The sequence below is a fragment of the Anarrhichthys ocellatus genome, unplaced genomic scaffold (genome assembly GCF_004355925.1).
Source record: "Anarrhichthys ocellatus isolate YVR2014 unplaced genomic scaffold, GSC_Weel_1.0 scaffold133, whole genome shotgun sequence".
Lineage (NCBI taxonomy): Eukaryota > Metazoa > Chordata > Actinopteri > Perciformes > Anarhichadidae > Anarrhichthys > Anarrhichthys ocellatus.
This window is the reverse complement of record NW_022280163.1, coordinates 118650-125813: the sequence shown is the minus strand read 5'-3', so window position 1 is coordinate 125813 and position 7164 is coordinate 118650. Positions and strand designations below refer to the sequence as shown.

The 7164-nt window shown below is 41.1% G+C and overlaps 1 protein-coding gene across 1 annotated transcript in view; it reads right to left on the bottom strand.

Annotated features, from left to right (window-relative positions):
• stmn4 (stathmin-like 4) overlaps positions 1-435 on the bottom strand; it is an 8061-nt gene extending 7626 nt beyond the window's left edge. Inside the window, exon 1 of the mRNA XM_031877333.1 lies at positions 357-435. The gene's annotated coding sequence lies outside the window, so the exon portion shown is untranslated. The remainder of the gene's footprint in view (positions 1-356) is intronic.
• Between the last annotated feature and the right edge of the window lie 6729 nt (positions 436-7164).

The following is a 7164-nucleotide window of genomic DNA, read 5'->3' as shown; positions in this document are numbered from 1 at the left end:
ACACACACACACACACACACACACACACACACACACACACACACACATACCTTTTCACCATAAAAGCACGTACAAACTCATTTTCCTCTCCCCTTCCCAAATGCAGACACAAAGCTGTGTCTGCACATATGGCGGATGAATAATAAATGACACATGTCACACAGCGTACAGTTTGTGGGTACACCGAGTTCTCTCCCTTTTGTCAGCAGCAACCACTACATCACTATCCTCACCCCTCGCCCCATTACACCCTATACCAACACTCGCACATGACCTTCAGTTTTACATTCAAACATAAAAGTTCATGAAGTGAAATGCAGATGTGTGCAGCTGAGTGTCTCGTGATGCAGACTCACCCCCCTCTGGCCCTGTCTTCTCCGCTGCTGCTGATGGACCGGTGACTACGGTTATCCCCGTCTGGCTGCACGGATACAGGCGCCGGGCAACAGCATCAGCATCAACGCTGCCTCCATGACATCACCTTGGAGACATCTCATTGGCCCGAGACGCGGCCAGCATTGGAGCCTCTCAGCCAATAAGAGCGCAGAGGAATGATCGGGGGAGGGTTGTGAGCTCTTTGTGCTGTACTGCAGGGTTGGTGGTGGGACCACTGTTTTATTATATGGCGCAGGAGTGTGTGCGTGTGGGTATGCATATTAGGCATGGTGGAGGGTTGAGCGAAGTAGTGTGAGAAATTGGTGAAGATTGGTCGTCTGTGTGTGTGCGTGCGTGTGTGTGTGTGTGTGTGTGCATCTCAGCAGGGGGCCCAGCTTGGAAGCATGCAGGACACTAAATTATTTAGAACCTGACAGTATATACAAGAACAAGTAGAGAACCTTTTGTAGTGTGAAGCACATGCAGTTCTTCAAAATAACTCTATTTTATATTTGTGTTAAGATCACATATACTAGTACCTCTACTACTACTATCTGAACTACTTTACAACTCCTTCTACTACTATCATTACCACTATTTTGCCACTACCAAAGTAGAAGTGTAGCTATTGTGTTATAGGCGTGTTTTTGCTGGAACCTGATTGCATTCTTTTTTGATAAAAAAAATATGGTCCGACATATTCATTTTCATATGATGTATTCTGCTGTCCTAGCAATATTTTATTTAAAAAGTGATGTCGTCCCATGACTACTTGTAACAAGAAAGAGGTCGCTTGTGTCAAACTCACAGTCATCACCTGATTCTGGAGTTCATTTTAGTGTCTTTCATCGTGTTGTTTTGGTTTTTACTGCCCTCAACTGTACTGTTTTGATTCACTCTCGCAGCTCTCATCAAACATCAAAACTCTAAAAACCCACTGGACACGACTCATTACCAAACGGCAGATACAGTTAGCGACTAGCTGTTGAACATAGTGGAGCTTTTAGCTGTTAAAGAGTCAGATATTTCAGATATATTATTGGTGGAGACCAAAAACCGAGGTAAAGAGAGAGTGAATATTAGACTTACATCAGGCGACCAGAGACATGACTTCAACCGAATGCTAACGCTGCTCTGTCTGTATGTGCTGGATGTGTAAATAGAAATGGTTTGTTAATATGTTTATCATATCAACCTAAAAGGTGATAGTATGTCCATCTTGTGATCACAGCTTGCTGTTTCCGCTGCCCCCAAGTGGCCACAAAATATAATAATTATTACCGGATAAGTCTTAAAAAAATGGAATATCACTGAATCACCGCTGTCTTCATGTATCCCAAGCTACTGGAAGTGACAGGAGGTCGATTGCCATTTATTTAACTGGTTAATGCTTCACATTTGCCCTAATGTCCCCACAGGGGCTCTGTGGCTGCTGTCCCTAGTGTAATGTAACCCTAATCCTGCATGCTTTTTTCAGTTTTGTCCCTGTCCCTTGGAGAGCCTGTGCACATCCCTGCTGAATGACCGTCACTACAATTATTACTGCAACTGCTGCTGGTGCACTGGCGTTAATATAAGTCCACCACTACTAATGAAAAAAATGGTCTTTTCGATCATAATAATTTTTCTAAATATGTGAAGACATCAGAGTAACAAAGGAAAACTGTGTGGATGGCAGAGGACCAACACTGAGGAGATGCAGACGGACGTCTCTGTTGTTGCCGCCCTTTGATCCTGCATTCAGCTCACACGACTAACATGATGTCACCTCGCTGTCCACAGGCACACGAGATGAAAGCGCTTACAACGCAGGAGGAGAGAGAGGGATATGCATGAGGTCACACTAGGGTGTGTCCTGTTGTCGCTGTCTCTCCCCTCCCCTCCTCTCCTCTTCTCTCCTCTCCTCATCTCTCCCCTCACCAACCTCCACTGACAGTAAATGCATGTGTGACATTCGACATCGCACACATCCTGGAAATGAGATCACCAGCAAAAGAGAGAGAGAAGAAAAAAAGAACGAGTGAGAGGTGGAGGATGAGGGGGTGAGGACAAGAAAGGAGGAGGAAATAAGATCAAACTGATTATTTCAAGGATTCTGGGAGAACAAAGATGAGAGGGAGGACCAGAGCAGGAGGAAAGAAATAAGGAGGGAGGACCGAGTGAAACAGGGGGAGCGTACTGGGAGCACCCATGGGAGAAGTTGGGAGGAGACGGTTGTGAAAATAGAACGATCTGAGGATGGAAGATGAAGAATCACTCATTTTACAGGTTGTGAACGCAGCTGAATAATGAGTAGAGAAAGAAAAAAGGACAAATCAGTTCCCTCTGCCTAGAAGGAATACATGTTAAATCTCTGCAGACCCACACAACTGAGGAAGGAAATGGATTTAAATAGATACGAATCAAAGAAGAAAAGATTAGCTGATGGCCTGGTTAGATTGTCTTCCGTATAGTCACAATATGTTAAAAGTCCAGATTTCTTACTTTAAAAAAAAAATAAAAGAATCACAGATCCAAACTAGAAAAGTGCACTCAGTAGAGTGCAGACCTGTGCCAAGTGTGTCTTCCTCAACTCTCCCAAACAAGTCAAGATAACAAAAACTGTGATTTTCTAATCTTGTATCTATCTTAAGTGGATCCTAACATTCAGGTTTATTTTTAGCCTTTTTTTAGCCTAGCCTAGCAGGTTAAGAGGAGTGATGAGTCTGCAGGTATTTATGGTATGAAACAGTCAAAAACCACAACCATGAGAAGTCATTGAACATGTAGTCTTAAATAAGCACAAAAAACATCAGGCTGATGGGTCCAGCTGTATGCGAGATAAACCGTGGACAGACAGACGGATACACACACGTGCATGCACACACACACACATGTCCGAACGCATGGTCTGCATGGTCGCTGGAGGCGATAATAAAGCAAAAGTATTAAAACATTCTCAAGTTCTCAAGTTCTATACACACATAAATACAAACACACACACACTTGCACATCGCCTCCCCCCTCCCCCACACTGCAAGCTCTCGTGACCTGTAAAAACATAAACAGTTGCAGTAGCTCAGCGGCAGCACCAGGGCCCTGTTCTAAAGTCTGACATCATCTCTCAGTGTCCCAGGATGAGATCATTCTATAACTACTGGCCTTACTCACTCTGCTCAAAGTGTGTGTGTGTGTGTGTGTGTGTGTGTGTGTGTGTGTGTGTGTGCACGAAACGGATTGTGACTAAGTTTCATGAATTAGCGAGCGGATGTGTACATCCTGTGCAGGTGTCCATTGGATAATTAGATTACTGGTAAAATGCTTGACACAGTGATCCAATTGAAGTTGAAGGGCTTTTACAAGCATTGATTTTGACAGCAGGGTCTGCTATCAAGGGGAAACATGGCACGTCCACCCCACTTGTACAGAAAGTGAAGCGCAATCCCTTTCCCCCTGATCTAGGATAAGTCATTTAGGTCCTCTTATAAACAACTGCTGCATCAGCAGAAAAAAATGATAAACAATGGAAATCTTTACATTTCGGGCATAATCAAAATGTTTAGTTCATGCAAATTTAACACAATATCCACGAGAATCATAAAAAGATAACTGGTCCTGATATACTTTTTTTTATTTTTTTCCATCGCTGTAATAACGTAAAGCTGTCTGGACCTCTTTCACTGTGCAGATATCAGCTCCTGCACTCTACACTATCAAAGGACAGCCTGTCTGGAACAGTCTGTTGCCATGGGAACAAGGAACTGACAGTGAGAGAGAAGTCGCTGAATGCCAGGAAAAGTGTGCGTTTGTATGTGTGTGTGTGTGTGTGTGTGTGTGTGTGTGTGTGTGTGTGCAAGTCTCCAGTATGATAGTCTGGAAGCATTTTGTACGTTTGCATAACAAAAGGTTTTTGCATTGTTTACGGGTTACTTTGGTCTGTAGATGATGGCACATTGTTTCAAGGGCCTAACACTGCACTTGTGTTAGAACATCATCATTTGTGAATTATTGAATGTTGTTATCTTATGTACAACAATGTGTGTATTCAGCTTTATGCAGTTATTCTGCGTTGCTTGCAAGATTTAACATGAGAAAATGTATCATATTAAGCTGAAGCATCCTCTACCATCACTGTGTGCTGCTACTGACACACTGGATACAACACTAGCTCTTTTTAAAATAATATTAGATAATATATGTATATTTGTATAACTTATAACTAACTATATATATATATATATATATATATATATATATATATACATAGTTAAGTGTCTATAGTCTGAATGTTTCTGAAGGATACCAGGCAAGACAAATTCCTCAAGGGGCAGTGAAGTATACTTAAAGGTACAAATACCAACCTGGCAGCACAGAACACACATCCTGCAAATATTTATACTGGTCTACGGTAAGATGCCAGTCAGCCTCATATTCGAGATATTTTTCCAAGAAACACAGCCTGCTGATTGGGGGAGGGGTAATTCCATGTGTTTCCATGGCGGTCCCCATCTTTCTCTATGAGGCCAGAACAGCTGAAGTTTAATTATGAGCTGCTGTATCTGATCCAAGCAGTTGAAGTGATTTAATACTTACTACTACCACTACTAGTATATATACAACTATTACTACGAAGAGAAGTACCTGATATGTGTAGCGAAATTACAAAATAATTTAATATGAAAATTCAACTATATCATGAACTCTGTGAGAGATAAACAGGCATATACTGTATTTTAGTCTAGAGGTGCTGCCATCTTCTGGACAATCGCAGTCATGTATCTACAGGTATTAAAGAGCTATATATCTGTAACTAGTCCCAGTAGTCCTACACTACTGACCTGACCGTTAAATACACCTGGGCCCTGTTTCAGAAAGCAGGTTTAACTAACTCTGAGCCTCACCCTGAACTCTGAGTTGACTAACCGTGACAGTTTTAACTGAACCTGCTCTCTGTAACCGGGCCCAGAGATCTGCACTACACATAAATATTCCTTTTGTGTTTTCTTTAATTTCCACTGCGGAAACACCTTCACCCACTGCCCCTCCAAAATATTCTCTTTATGCAGTGCACATGCTACATGCAGGGCCAATGTGTGTGTGTGTCTGAGTGTCTGAGTGTGAGCATACCAAGACACAAGTCCTTCAGCAGCAGGGTCAGAGGTGTAAAACGGCAGCTCTGCAGTGATGAGGTGGAATGACAGTTATGAGTCTCCCGTGTGATGGACGTGATGTACGGGTCAGAGAGGAGGAGGCCTTCCTCAAAGGCAGCGAGGATTTAACTGTTCTCTGTGAGCGACTTACCCGTCACTCTCACTGATGGACCTGCTGTCCACAGTGTGTATTAATGATGGCGTGGAGACAGACAGCGAGACATTGGACATGTACACATTTACCTGCAGCCTGAGTTATGCTGCGTCTGAAAATGATGGGAAAAGGAATAAATCATTAAAGTATTGTGTGTAACATCAAGCTGCTTTTAAAGACAATCAACATTAAGTTAAATCATTTTTATTCCAATTAGTTGTATTTGTCAATCTATGGAAAAGATAACTATTTATTTTATTGAATAATAACTCATTAAGATTTATATGTGGGCCCAAAGTGGCCAATATTGAATAAATTAATTATGACGCTATTAATGACATTATGAAGTAAATAAAAAAATGTGATATAGAATGAAAGTGTGATTGAGAAAAAAGCTGTGATGTAATAAAATAATTGAATAATAAAGTCTTGAGTTAATAGAATTTCTTATATTATTTCAATTAATTCAATTAATTTATTCGCACCCCCCCCAAAATAAAATAAAAACCCATATACATATATATTTGGGGAGAGACTTTACTTTTCTTACATTTACTGTTCTAACATGTTAGTTCAGTCCCACTGCTGCCACAAACTGAGCTGAAGTAAACTCTGTCACCCTCTGGTGCCTGTAGAATGGATGACTCCACTTCCCACCAGCCTCGGGTTACTTCATTATCGATGCAATGATCTGAACGAACTCCACTGCTGTTACAGCATCCAGCAGGAAAACATACTGTGATATGAGCCCTCTGACCTATTTAGGTGAATTTCATCTATTAGGTCATCAAAATCTATTCTTAAAAACTTTTTTATATCAATTGAAATGGCTCCTTTAATAAAGTAAAAAACATGACATCATTTTTATATTTATATCTGAAATGATCTTGTTTTTTTCAGTCGACACCACTTATTTGTGTTTTTATGAATTCATGATTATTTGTTAAAAATCCCATCATTTAGTTCCGTACCTTAGTAACTCATCAACCCTGTTACACAAATCCCTCTCCCCCATATAAAAAATGTTCCTTATGAGACACCATCAGCTGGAGTACAGAAGAAGTCTTCTGAACAACATGGTGCACAAACAGGCACGTTACCACCTTCTTTTATAACCATGTTTCAGTTATTTACTGTGAAAATGACCTTTGTTACTTCAACATCATATACAATGTCTTAATGTCATGCATGCCATGTGCTCTCCTGTTATTCACCACGTGTAGAGACGCCATCATAACCCGTCACACTCAAAATGATTACATGTTTGTAGTGTGAAGTGCTTAAACACAGTGTTTCTGCACAAATGCCACCAATCAAGACACACACACACACACACACACACACACACACACACACACACACACACACACACACAGATTAAATATCATGAATATTACACAGGTGTGCCCTGGTGGGCAAAACAAAAAGTCACTCTAAAATGTGCATTTGATCTTGAAAAAAGACATTCACTAATTTCACATGACGAGGGCTACAGAGATGTCAGTA